Source organism: Ascaphus truei, chromosome 8, assembly GCF_040206685.1.
Source record: "Ascaphus truei isolate aAscTru1 chromosome 8, aAscTru1.hap1, whole genome shotgun sequence".
NCBI lineage: Eukaryota > Metazoa > Chordata > Amphibia > Anura > Ascaphidae > Ascaphus > Ascaphus truei.
Window position 1 is genome coordinate 44,183,511 of NC_134490.1, and position 15,213 is coordinate 44,198,723.

The following is a 15,213-nucleotide window of genomic DNA, read 5'->3' on the forward strand; positions in this document are numbered from 1 at the left end:
AGAATACTCGGTGTCTCGTCTGTACATGTTACCACTCCTGGATACAGATGACTTGCTTCACAAGGAAAAATCTGCATGCACAGCCTCTTGTCCGATCAGAAGCCTTTCTCATCTGTTGCAACATGATACATCCAAGTATACTATGTAGCAAAGTCCGTGACACAGTACCCACAGGGTTACGTAGAAGACACACTGGAACAAGCTCTCCTTGTCCACAATATCAAAAGACAATCCTACATGTTTCGTAGATTACTCTACTTCATCAGATCATCAGATCCCTGATGAAGTAGAGTAATCTACGACACATGTAGGATTGTCTTTTGATATTGTGGACAAGGAGAGCTTGTTCCAGTGTGTCTTCTACGTAACCCTGTGGGTACTGTGTCACGGACTTTGCTACATGTCTATCATGTGCCCGCTTTTTTTTTTTTTTTTTTAAGGATGTAACGTCATCTCCAAGGGAGGTACGTCACATCCTTAAAACAACATGGCTACAAAAGGATGTGAAATCACTGTAAGGGATGATGTCACATCATTTTGAACTAATGTAACCTATCACATGGTACAGCAACCAATGGGATTGTCTTCAATCCCATTGGCTGTAATACCATGTGATGTATCCATGTGGTTTTAAGGATGTGATGTACCTCGTTTGGAGATACAAGAGGCGGGCACATGATACAGCGTCCAATCAGATTGGAGCTGTACCTTCTGACATGAAAATGTGATGTCACAGGCCATATATAGGGCCTTGACGTCTCATTTTACCTCAAGAAGCCGACAAGACAACATTGTGTAGTGGATTTACAATGAGGCTATGGCAGTGATTCACAACCTTTTTTGTTTGGATGAACCCTTGAAGTATTTCGAAAAATTTCGGGGAACCCCTATCTGGCTGACACATATTAGGCCTCGCTTATAGTGCAGGCGACGTCGCGTCAAAACAAATGTATTGACGCTGTCGCGTGCGCTTATTGTAGGAGCGACAGGATGGAGCGACGGCTTCGGCGCCGATCGCTGGAATACACGTCAATTTCATTTTTCCAGCAACCGCAGCATGACGTCAGCGTCGCCGGCACTATAAGCGCGGCTTTAGGTTAATTTCACACCTCATGAGCTCCCTTTATTTCCCAGCCTCTACCCATGTATTTCTCTCTCCCCTCCGTCTCACTCACTCTCCCACCTCGCATGTATTTATCTCCCTTGCTATTCTGGATCCAGGGTCATGTCTGGAGGTATGAATGAACCCAGCTAGCTTCAACTCAGCCCTCTTTCCAAAACACAACAAGTCCTGTATATTTTCTTCACTTTATTTAGGGAAAGCAGCAATAAAGACAGGCACTTGTGGAAGAAATGTTGGTGTTTGAATAATGTCTCTCTGTGGGTGATTTGTAGTAAGGGCAGGTGAAAAGGATAAGGCCCTGCCACTAGCGCAATTACAGAAGGTGTACTCACTCAGCCAGTGTTGAAGATGGAAAAGGAAGTGTGAGTGTATTCTGGGTAACCAGATAGCCTGGGGACAGACCATCTGTAGGCAAGGCAGAGGGGGAGAAAGCAGACTAGCCCATTCTGAGAGAAAGGCAGAGGTTGCTGTAGCAACTCACTGGCATAATGCAGAGACAGGGATTGCAACACTGTGTCTGTCACACAGGCACTGTATGTGTGCACAGAGCAAAACACATGCAGCTGGAAATGAGAAACTGACAGGCAGAAACTGCAAAGGAAAGGGGGGGGGGGGGTGAAACAGAAATGTGATTCTTGTTCCATGACACTTGCATCTCACTATTACTCACTCTTTTCCTCACTCACTCCCCCCCTCTCCTCTCACTCGCCCCTACCTTCCGTTAATTACCCCCCTCACTCAATCCCCCCCACAAAATACATACCAAAAAAACCCTCCCCGCAATACATAATAAAAATACCCGCCCCCGCCAATTCATATTAAAAATTCCCCCACCAATACATATTAAAAAGACCCCCTCCACCCCAATACATTTTAAAAAGACCCCCACCACCTCAATACATTATTAAAAGACCCCCACAACCCCTCCCCCATAAATACATATTTTAAAAAATCATATCTCCTGCAGCACCCCTCATCATCCTCATATATCCCCCAGCACCCTTCATCATCCTCGTATATCTCCTCCAACACCATCATCATCCTCATTTCTCTCCAAGCACCCTTCATCATCATCCTCATATACCCACCCCCTGCATCTCCCATCACCCTAATATACCCCCTCTGCATCTCCCATATCCCTCAAATCACCCCCCTTGCATCCCCTATCTTCCTCATATCACCCCCTGCATCCCCCTCATACCACCCCCCCTGCATTTCCCATCTCACTCATATACCCCCCACCCCCCGCATCTCCAAGCTCCCCCCCTGCATCTCCCATCTCCCTCTCTCCCCCCATACCTGAGGCGGCAGCGGAGGTGTGCAGGATGCGGCTGCGGGCAGGAAGCAGTTACAGGCAAGAGGTGGCTAGGGGCAGGAGGCAGCGATGACTGCTTGCAAGCAGCAGGCACCGGAAGTGCTGCACTGCTAGAGTGCGGCTGTGATTGGGCTCTTGGGGGGGGAGGGGGGAAGTCGGTTGGAGGTGGGAGAGTAGGGGAGAGCTGGAGGGAGGGGGCGAGCTGGGGGAGGGAGAGCCGGGGTGAGCCGTGGGAGGGAGAGCCAGGGGGAGGGGGAGAGCCAGGAAAGCTGCTGCAGGCGGCTAGACGGAACCCTTGGGACTGCTCCACTCTCTGATTGAGAATCACTGGGTTATGGATTAACAGATGAAGATAGAAGATTAAAGAAAAGATAGAAATAATTACAGAAGAAAAAATAATGAAGATGATAGATGATAAAAGAAAGAAGAATTTTGTTCCGGATATTCAAGTTGGATGATGTTGGATTGACTTTGATGACGCCGTGGTATGAGAGCTTGCAGAAATGCTGAGCTTCGGAGGGTCAACGCTTCCAAAGGTAAGAAAAATATTGAATGTATGTACGTAAATGTCCTTTTTTCAGGTTTTTTTTATTGTATTTTTTTCTTTTTATGTTTTTCATTGCCCATTAACTGATAATGTACAGTATTAATCTGTGCCCGTTTAAGGTACACATAAATACACTGACAGTAAAGGCATGCGCAGAAGTGACACGGCGGCCATCTTGCGTTTGGCGTTGGGCTCGCGCGTGCGCAGATGCGATGCGGTGGCCATTACAGGGAGTGAGAAGAGGCGCTCCATAGTCAGGGACATCCCCCAGTTCGCACATGCGCAGTTAGCAGCGGCGGCGGCCATTACACAGCACGCACGCGGCCCCAATGTTAAAGAGGGCCATAAAGGACTACAACACCCAGCAGCCTCTGGGGACTGCCCTATGATCCCTGTCACATGCAGCCAGACAGCCAGTAGAGTTTGCAGCATCTCCTGCTGGAGGAAGATACAATGTTGTGCACGGACCATGCGAGTCAGTAGGAGCTGGGACACAGAGAGGGGGTTTGTGTGTTTGTGCAGGAAGGAAAGTAGCCTTATGCACTAGGCCAGAAGTGTCCCCCAGGCTTGTGGTTTGCTGCAGGGACTCCCCTTAGGATAGGGACAGGGTCCTATAGAACCAGCATAGTGAGGGTTACAGCCAGGAAGCGTTACATCCTGGCCCTTGATGGCAAGAGTAAATTACTCTCTGCGGCTGCAGAGATAAGAGACTTTCCAAAAGTGGATCACTCCATGCGGGAGCCGCCCACCATTGAGGAAAAGGCGGAGGCGTCTTTGATCATCTCCTGAAGCAAGGGATTTCAAGCAAGCATCTGAGCGTCTGGGTGTGGACATACCCGGCAGGTATCTGCATCATACACCAAGTGCACCAACCTCATCTCATCTAGTGGGCAGCGCTGTCTCACACTTGGGTGGGAGGGGGACTCTGGGGACACTTGGGACTTTGGTATAGGGTGTGGGGTTATCACCCATGGGGAGCAGTGTTACAGGGTGACACTGAAGTACTGTTGATGACATGTGATGTGATGTTATGGTTATGTTTCATATACAGTAAACTGTTCTTATATATACTTCGGTGTATGTGCTTACTGTGTATGTGGTTACTATATGTGGGTCCTGTGTAGGGAACATTCTACACTCCTAGAATCCTACACAGGTGGAGGCGCTGTAACTAAGATCGTTCCAGAGGATTCACCCCAGGCTCTCACTGGAGGAGGATCAGGCCTCCTGTGAGCCTTATAGGTATATTGCACCACACCTGGTAACATATAGGTTCCCCCTCACATGCACTCTATCTGCGATTGGGGTAGGGGCAATACCCGTTACACATATAAATATGTTTGAATGCTTTGCAAATTTCAGCTTGAAAGCCTAACTTTTTGTGAGTGTACCATAGTATCAATAAACTGTTTTGTTCAAAGACAATTGAGAGGACAAAATGCAGAATAATAAAACACAGAGAATAACAGTTGCAGTAATTTTTAAGAGCCCCAGCATAATACTTATGCCTCAGCAGGGGCCAAGATTTAATCAAGGAACTCCCCTTAGTTATCAATGTGTCCCAGCTGCAAAACTGGGCAAAAAAACGGCACCATATTTATTAAAGAAAACCCTCCCATTGAAGGTCTCTCCCTGGTGCCATTTTTTACCACTTTTTAGTAGCTGGGAGACTTTGATGAATACAAGGGGGTCTAAGTATCAATATAGAGATATGTGCATTTTGACACACTATTCCATTTTTTAGAGGAGAGTTGTAATATGTAAGAACAAGTTCTTACATCTGATGCAATGTTTTAGACTTAAGCCACTTCAGATATTGCAGCTATTTTTTGGCAAATACAAAAAAGAATGGATCGTTGAATGCTATAAAACTCATAATATTTGCACCATGATTGTCTGATCACAATACTTCTTGAGACCATGCTGGAGTTTTATTAAAAAAAAAAAGTAACACGCCTCCTGCCCCCCCCCACCCCCACCCACAAAAAAACTCTCTTATCCCCCTAGTTTTACCTACTCATCAGTGTTACCAGAGGCGGGGTGTGGCGGTGTGGTATAGCGTCTCCCAGCATTGTCCTGATTCCTCCCCAGCAACTTCTGTGTCTCTGCTGCAACTCCCGTAAAACGTCACTTAGCGTCCCGATGTCATGGCAACACAACGTCATTTGACGCTGCGCAGCCATCTTACGGGAGCTGCAACGGGACGCCGCACAGCTATCTTTACTAGAGCTGCAGCGGAGATACAGAAGTTGCTTGGGGAGGAATCAGGAGATTGATACCGGAGTTCGGCGTGGACTGCCCTGAGATCCACGGGGACCCTATCGGGTCTCCCGGGGACCCCTGGGGATCCCTGCGGGTGTCCGGGGTCTCTGAGGGGTCCCCATGGGTGTCCACAGCACCCTGCCGTCGATAACACTTGCGTGCAGGTAAAATACAATCACACCAGGCGAGGTGGTGAGTGCATTTGTCGAGCCCTGTATATAAATATATATATAATTTGCTGCCTGATCAATGAGAAACAACATAACGGCACAATACACTATGTAAAAACATAAAGTTCGTAATGATATATACAACTAATGGAAACAAATTACATCAGATTTATAAAAAATAAATAAAATGGGAAGTAATTTCCCCCCCTCTGATAGATGTAATGGTGTATCCCAGCCGTGCAATTTCTATTGTATATACTGTACTGTATTTATTGTATATACTGTACAGTAACCCCTATATGTATTGTGTTGAAGGCTGACTGGGGGGAATTCCAACAATGGAGCCTATTCATTATACAGTGATAAGTGGTTTAATGTACGATAAATGCCCTTATAGCGCGATACTGCCTGCTTTGCTATTCACTAAGCAGTGATAACAGCGCAGTATCGCGCTATACCAAAAAAGTCGCCCGACAAGCCAAAGAAGCCCCAAATCCAGTGGATATCTGTCCTTGGCACCTCTTACCCTTGCAGTGTGTGGTCTCATTTTATGCGACTCCTTGCCATGATGACAGATATGTAATCTCTTAGTATGTAAAGTAGAGGATGTCACATGATATTCTCATTTTGAATAAAGTCTTCCAACGAAGGCATAACCTGCGTGTCACCTCTCTCTGGAATGCACCATCACAACAACGTGTAAAAGTCACAAGGATTAGGGGTTACGTGTGCCCACAAAAAGGTCTCTGTCCGTGACAGTGACATGATAGAATAGGCTGTGTTGCCGGGATTCTGTCATCAGGTCTGTTTGCTCTCTAGCTGCCTTTGTGTGAAGGATTCGGTGTTTGTGGCAACTCGTGTGGAGCGGCCACCGAGCTGTGACTGTTCAAAGGTCACATTCTCACATACAGTACTGCACTCGGCTGCATGATTCTCCGGCAGGCACTCTGGCAGGCACTCTGGCAGGCACTCTGGCAGGCACTCTGGGAGGTATTCATTGAAGTGCGATTTTAAGTTAATGGGAGTTTCTGTACGATATTAACCTCAATGTGCACTACCACAATTTAATGTGAGAGACACGGCCTCACACCTACACACTAAGCTTTGTACATTTCACTGCTAGTGCTGAGGGTCTGTGTTTAAAAAAGCATATGTGTGTGCGTGTATGCATGTGTGAATATATACTGTATATAGAAAGCTCAACCCCCTTATAACGCTGTGCTTTGGGTCCAAAAAAAATCACATTGCGCTATAAGTGGATCGCGTTAGAAATAATGTACAATTGTATGCATTGTACAATAAAGTATTTAAGATACCAATAATCGTGTTGTAAAGTATTCATAAATACAAAAATTAGGAGCCGCGCTTGTATCGCGCTATAAGCGGATTCGCGTTGTAACGGATCGCGTTATAATGGGGTTGAGCTGTATATAGTATAAATATGTACAGCAAAAGACTTACATACAGTATTCATTGTTTAAAATATTCAGGCCATACTGCAACATTAAATATAGAATAAAATAATATTAGTAATATAGTTTCTCTTATACTGTATAACGCTGACAGTGAGCACAGCACTGTACATAGACTTTTGCAGACACGAGTACCTGCCCTTTAGAGCTTACACTCTAATTTTGAGTGCATGAGACACAGGGAGACAAAGAGACGTGTCCAAGATCACAAGGGTATCTTATACTGGGATTAAAACTGGTTTCACCCATTTTAAAGGCAGTGACATTACTACTGAGCTGCTTCTTACTGTGATTTGCTATTTTTATACTATGATATGGGTTGTTTAAATAAAAATGGTAAGTTAAAAGAATGTCACACTATTCAATATATTAGCTATTGTACCCCTACTGAATTTTATTACATTCTCTCTGTCACCAACAAAAGACAGGGGTGCCCAATGCTACATCCAATTAACAAAACATATATGGTAATAAGTATAAAGTTAAATACTTCAATAATAATATTTCCTTGGTTATTTAGTTAGATCCTTTGGCCAAAGCATCATAAGCCTGCATACCATGCCAAGGTATAACCAAACTTTGCAGGTCCTACACTACACTGTGAACCCTTCCTTTTTCCTCTGTATGAGGGGAAAGAACCATAATACATCCTGTTCTTGCAGCAAAATGAAAAGACATCCCAAGTTAAAAAGGTGAGGAGGAGTGAGCTCTGGGGGGAGGTGCCACCTACCTCCACACAATTGTTGCCAGTAAGAAATTGATTAACACACCCATTCCCAGCTAGCTAAAACTTCTACACCCACCACATCATGAATATATATTTATGTCAAAAAGAGTGCTGCTGAGCGTGGCAAATGTATTCAACAAAAGACAGGGGTGCCCAATGCTACATCCAATTGACAAAACATATGTGGTGTGACAGAAACCAGGGGATGGTAATAAATTCCATATATAGGGCTCCCAGGATACTGAACAGCTTCTACCCTGTTTAGGCTGGAAAGTGCAGCCTCAGAATACATGCACTCCATCCCACATTTTGGCAAGTGCTGGAACTGAGAGATGAGGGATCCAGACCAGAGTTTGTCTGCTGCCTGATTTCTGTCACCTGTCCTGCTGGATAGAAATCAGGTATTTAAGGCTGATTTCCTGGTTCGTTGGTACGCAATGTCGCTGCCCAGAAAGAGACGAATGCAGCCCTGCAAGAGGCGAATGCAACCCAGCAACAGGCGAATGCAACCCAGCAACAGGCGAATGCAACCCAGCAACAGCTGCTAATAGCCCAGCAAGTGACTAATGCAACCCAGCAAGAGACAAACCGCTTGCTGAGAGAGGAGCAACAATGGTTCGCCCAGGTCGTACAGCAGGAACTCGAGGACCTGAGAGAGGCTATCATTAAGACTCCACTGGCAGAGGCAGCCCCAGTCCTGAAAATGACCAGGGCAAGCCACTACCTTCAGAAGATGGGACCCTAGGATGATGTTGAAACCTATCTTCTCACTTTTGAACGCACAGCACAGAGAGAGGGTTGGCCAGAAGCTGAGTGGGCCAGTCTAATCGCACCCTTCTTAAGCGGCGAACCCCAGAAGGCTTACTTTGATATAGAGCCAGCCGAAGCTAACGTCTATGCAAAGTTGAAGTTCGAGATCCTCGCCCGCCTCGGCGTAACCACGGCTGTTCGCGCCCAAAGGTTCCACGCATGGTCCTTCACGTTGGATAAAGCCACCCGATCCCAGATGTATGACCTCATCCACCTCGCCCAGAAGTGGCTACAACCCGAGATCAACTCAGCAAGCCACATCGTGGAACGGTTGGTCATGGACCAGTTCTTGAGGAAACTTCCCTCTGCCCTACGCCGTTGGGTCAGTCAGAGTGACCCCCACAATGCAGACGAGCTGGTGGCCCTCGTAGAAAGGTACAATGCAGCAGAAGAGCACCTGCAACCCACAGTCATGTAGCATCCCCAACACCCAAGGTTCCAGGACTCTTCCAGAGACGGTAAAAAGGTACCAGGGTTAAGGGGGGCTGAAGAGCGGCGACCGCCTTCCCACTGAACCAGCAACAGTGGCTCGCATACTAAGGGCAACAGCCAACTTGGGGAGCCGAAAAAAGGCTCTAAGTGGGACACAGACTATGTACCTAAATGTGTAAATTGTTATGAGAGGGGCCACACCGCGAAAGTCTGCCCACGAAATACTTAACCAATGCAATGCAACAGCGTTGAACCTTATTCGTTGTGGTCTCAATGTATGGGCCCTAGCCCAGAGGACCTCTTGAATAACCATCTCTGGGCATTTGTAAAGGTAAATGGTAAGAGGCTTTGGGCACTACTTGACTCTGGGAGTATGGTTATATTAGTGTCCGAATACCTGTTGCCCAAGGGGGAAAAACAGGTAAACAGTTCATAAAGAGTGTCAATTTGTTGTATACATGGGGATAATCACGAATATTCCACTGTTGATGTTCTTATTGAAACAGAGTTTGGTTCTTTAGATTTCAAAGTGGGTATAGTACCCAAACTGGCACACGATGTGTTAATAGGGACCGACTTTCCCCATTTTCTAAAAATGTGGTGCTCCTCTCAGAATAGCGCCCAGAGTTCAATATCGGACCATAAAGAAGTAACAGAAGAAACAAATCCTTTCCCTTTTTCAGAAATGGAGGTTGACGAGGTCCCAAATAAAAAGGGGAAAGAGGAAGAGTGCTGTAAAATTCCCTTTCCCATGGCCACCTTGGTAGGGAATACCCCAAATCAAGAGGCGCTTACCACCCCAGAACAGGGTAAGACCTTCGCTGACCTAGAGGTCAGACCTGGGAGTTTTAAGAAGGCCCAGTGGGAAGACCCCACATTAGCGGAAGCAAGGGGGAATATACGGGACCAGAATAGTACTCCTGGCCAACCAGATAGGTCACTTGCCTTCCCCTACTTCGAGGTAGAAAATGACCTAGTATATCGGGTTGATAGGAGGAAATCCATTATAACTAAACAATTGTTGGTGCCACGGACATTCCGTAATGTAGTATTACACCTCGCACATAGTCACCCATTGGGGGGACACTTAGGGGTGGAAAAGACAAAAGAAAAGGTTCTCCGAAGCTTCTATTGGCCTGGGGTTCTGGCAGAAATTACAAATTATTGCTCCTCATGCCCAGAATGTCATATTACCGCCCCGTTCAAAGAGTATCGTAGCCCATTGGTACCCCTTCCCTTAATAGATGTACCATTTGACCGGATTGGTATGGATCTAGTAGGACCCCTAATAAAGTCTGCTAGGGGACATCAGCATATATTGGTAATATTAGATTATGCCACCCGATATCCGGAGGCAATTCCCCTACATAGCACCTCTGCTAAAAACATAGCAAAAGAGTTAATAGTCCTGGGTCGGAATTCCTAAAGAGATCTTAACTGACCAGGGAACACCATTTATGTCCCAAGTAACAAAAGAGTTATGTAAACTCCTAAAAATCAAGCATCTCAGAACCTCAGTCTATCATCCACAAACAGATGGTTTAGTGGAACGATTCAATAAAACCTTAAAAAGCATGTTACGCCGGACGGTCGATAAGGATGGGAAAAACTGGGATTGTTTGTTAGCATACCTGTTATTTGCCATTAGGGAGGTTCCCCAATCATCCACAGGCTTCTCCCCGTTTGAACTATTGTATGGCCGACACCCAAGGGGCTTACTGGATATAGCCAAATAGACTTGGGAACACGAGGTTACCCCATACAGAAGTGTAATAGAACATGTTGCCCAGATGCAGGACCGCATAGCTGCTGTACCTATAGTGAGGGAACACATGAAAAAAGCTCAAGAGGCACAGAGGAATACGTATAATAAGGGTGCTAGTGTCAGAGTTTTTTATCCAGGCGATAGGGTGCTAGTTCTGGTTCCCACCGTAGAGAGTAAATTCCTTGGTAAGTGGCATGGGCCATATGAGATCTTGGAAAAAGTGGGAGAAGTAAATTACAAGGTGAGACAGCCAGGTAGGAGGAAACCTGAGCAAATTTACCATGTAAACCTACTTAAGCCCTGAAAAGATAGAGAGGTCTTATTAACCCTAGTACCCCCAGGTCCATCAGAGAATTAAGAAACTGACCCAGAGGTTAGCATAGCTGAAACCCTGTCCATTCATCAGAAATGAGAGGTCCAGAACCTAGTGAGAAGAAACAAAGAAGTCTTCTCTACAAAGCCAGGTAGAACTAGGGTAATTGAACATGACATAGTCTCTGAACCGGGGGTCCGAGTTAACCTTAAACCGTACCGAATCCCAGAGACCAAAAGAGAGGCTATAAGTTTAGAGGTTAAAAAAATGCTAAAACTAGGTGTAATTGAGGAATCCCAAAGTGGGTGGAACAGCCCTATAGTTTTAGTCCCAAAACCAGTCGGTACAACAAGGTTTTGCAATGACTACCGTAAACTAAACGCTGTGTCAAAATTTGATACTTATCCTATGCCCATGGTTGATGAACTGGTAGACAGACTGGGCAAAGCCCGAAATCTCATGACCCTAGACCTAACAAAAGGGTAGTGGTAGGTTCCCCTCACAGAAAGGGCAAAAGAAAAGACAGCCATCTCAACCCCAGACGGCCTTTTTCAGTATAGGGTGCTGCCTTTTGGCTTACATGGAGCTCCCGCCACATTCCAAAGAATGATGGATAAAATTTTAAAGCCACATGCTCGGTATGCTGCCGCCTACCTGGATGATGTGGTAATCCATAGTGAAGATTGGCAATCCCACCTTCCAAAGGTCCAAGCTGTGCTTGACGCAGTTCGGTCTGCTGGACTAACTGCTAACCCCGCTAAATGCACTATTGGTCTGGAGGAGGCCAAGTATCTGGGGTATTCTATTGGCAGAGGTTTACTCAAACCCCAAACACTCAAAGCAGAGGCGATACAAAATTGGCCAAGGCCAGTTACAAAAAAACAAGTAAGGACCTTTTTGGGATTAATTGGCTACTATAGAAGGTTTATTCCCAATTTTGCAACTAAGGTAACCCCACTAACCGACCTCACAAAAGCAAGAGGGCCGCTAATGGTAAAGTGGTCCCCCGAAACCGAACAGGCCTTTAGAAGCCTGAAAGAAGCTCTCTGTGCCCAACCAGTGTTGGTCACACCTGACTTCTCTAAAGAGTTTTTAGTCCAAACCGACGCATCTGAGGTAGGGCTGGGGGCTGTACTCTCCCAGGAGTCTCAAGGTGAGGAGCACCCCATCCTTTATTTAAGTAGGAAACTAAATCCCCAGGAGAAAAATTACTCCATAGTCGAGAAAGAGTGTCTCGCAATAAAGTGGGCTGTAGAGACGCTCAAATACTATCTGTTGGGGAGAAAATTCCGGTTGGTCACAGATCATGCACCCCTCACCTGGATGTGTCAAAACAGAGAGAAGAATGCTAGAGTGACCAGGTGGTTCCTAAGCCTACAACCCTTTAAATTTTCTGTGGAGCACAGGTCAGGGCACAAACATGGCAATGCTGACGGGTTGTCAAGGATGCACTCCCTAATATCCATGGTCGCTCATCCCTTGAGGTCTGAGCTGGGGGGAGGATATGTGACAGAAACCAGGGGATGGTAATAAATTCCATATGTAGAGCTCCCAGGATACTGAACAGCTTCTATCCTGTTTAGGCTGGAAAGTGCAGTCTCAGAATGCATGCACTCCATCCCACAGTTTGGCAAGTGCTGGAACTGAGGGATGAGGGGTCCAGACCAGAGTTTGTCTGCTGTCTGATTTCTGTCATCTGTCCTGCTGGATAGAAATCAGGTATTTAAGGCTGATTTCCTGGTTCCTCTCCCCTCTCCCCAAGAGACTGGAGGCAGGAAGGCTGCTGGAAGCAGAGAGGGGAAAAGCCTCTCCCCAAACAGGTTAAATCATTCTGTTCTTTTCTCAAATTGAAAAGTTCCTTATTTTTGTTTGTTGGAAGCGGGCAAGCCGCCCCAACCCCAGTCAGGGTGTACCTCAGTTAAGTTATTGCTCAGATGAGCAGGGTTTTGTTTTGCTTGTGTTTTCTTTTGTATTCAGTGTGGCAGTCTCAGTGCCTGAATAAACCAGGCAGTAGCCTGTTTAAAGGAACAGCACGTTACGCCTCGTCATTTAACCTACCCTAAAAGACCATGTTCTGGCAGTCCCGGACAGACGGCGGAGTCCCGGAGTAAGTCGTTTGTCACATATGGTAATAAGTATAAAGTTAAATACTTCAATAATAATATTTCCTTGGTTATTTAGTTAGATCCTTTGGCCAAAGCATCATAAGCCTGCATACCATGCCAAGGTATAACCAAACTTTGCAGGTCCTAACACTACACTGTGAACCCTTCCTTATGATGCTGCAAGAACAGGATCTACTATGGTTCTTTCCCCTCATACAGAGGTAAAAGGAAGGATCATATTGTAATGTTAGGACCTGCAAAGTTTGGTTATATCTTGGCGTGGTTCGCATTTAATTTAAATGCCTTGGGAAAGAACGTGGGGCCTCTGTAACCACCGCGCCCCCACTGAAAAATCTCGCGACCCCCAGTATAGAGGTCACAGGGAATATCACCAAATTTGACAAAATCTTATGGTTTCATACAGTTTGAGAAAATTACCTTTTAGTAACTTGTGAAGCGAGGCAAATTTGAAACATTTTTGAGAGGCGAACGTGAAAGGATTTTGGTGACCGTCCCTTTAAGAAATTCCATTCTGCAGTTTTGTGTTTCAGTTTCTGGACCATACTTTTATTTTGCACACGGGCTCTGGTCTTGGGCAGATGATGTCATTTACTTTCTTTCCTAAGTCAACCCACTATATTAACATACACATTCTTTGCACATGATACAATTTCAAATTAGGAAATGTAACTTCTATCCTCCTATCAGACACTAGTATGAGTCATTCATGTAGCACTCTATCCAATCACAAGTTACTAAATGTAAGCCACTCCCCTGTATAGGGAAATATATGCTTTGAATTTCTTTTGTTTCTTCATGTGAGCATATCCCGTGGTATGGCTCGCTATCTTACTAAAACCCAGCTGAAGAATTACTCCATTTTTTGTGTTTCAATTTATTCCTAAACATATTCTGTTACAAACGCCCAAAGTTTGCTACATTCTCAAACTTGGGTGAATGTTTTGCACATCTCTCATGTTAAATTTGATTGGGCTCACTGAGCTGTAAGGCTTCATACGAACCAACAGAGATTCCTTCTGCACTGTAATGTTCTCTCTGTTGGTGTTTGCAGAGATGTTAAGTAGCTGAAATGTACTGTATCAGAGAGAATCGAAGGTTTATTTCATTTAGAGAAGAATAGTTTGATAGTTTTTGTCTATCTACCATGCTGTCATACTGGCCATGTTAAGACAAATATACTCATGTACATTATTGGCCATATTTAGTAAACTGTGCTATGCCAGAAGACACCTTACACACCATTCAAGTGAATGGGCCATAAGGTGTGTTCCATGCACTGGAAGATGTCTTTGTAGCAGGACTGCTCAATAAATAGCTATACATATATACCAATGTTCTACACTCTATCTTTAAAGAAGCAGTCCTTGTTTTATTTGTATTTTTTGGTTTAATGTACCTGACCCATGTGGTTCCCTGGAACTGCTCCATGGTATCAAAAATGGATGTTGAACACTCCGTTTTTCACACATTTTCTACTTCAGTAATTCTGGTTACCGCTTCTTGTATTTGTTTTTGGGAAGTGAGTAAATCCTTTTGATTTAAAGTTGTTCATTCATTAATAGCTAGGGTGACCAGATTTTGATATGTAAAAACCGGGACACGTTAAAAAATATTTGAAAAACAAATTAAATCTCAAACTGTACCCCTCTCCCTTTTTTTGCTTTCCTCACTATTTCCCCATCCTCACTCCTCCCTCTCCCCCCATCCTCTCTCCTCCCACTCCCTTCTATCCCCCCATCCTCTCCCCCCTTTCCCCCAATCCTCTCTCCCCCCATGCTCTATCCCCCCCATCCTCTTTCCTCCCTCTGCCCCATCCTATCTCCACTCTCTCCCCCCCATCCTCTCTCCTCGCCAATCCTCCCTTCTGCCTCTCCCCCTCTTTCCCCATCCTCTTTCCTCCCTCCTCTCTCCCCCATCCTTTCCTCCCTCTGTCACATCTTATCCTCTCCCCTCCCCACCCTCTCTCCCTCCATCCCTCACCCTCCCTCTCCCCCATCCTCTCTCTCCCTCCTTCTCCCCATCCTCTCTCTCTCTCCTTCCCTCACCCCCATTCTCTCTCGCTCCCTCTCCCCTTTATACTCACTCTCTCCCCCATCCTCTCTCTCTCAGTCCTCTCTCTCTCTCTCTCTATACCCCATCCTCTCTCATCTC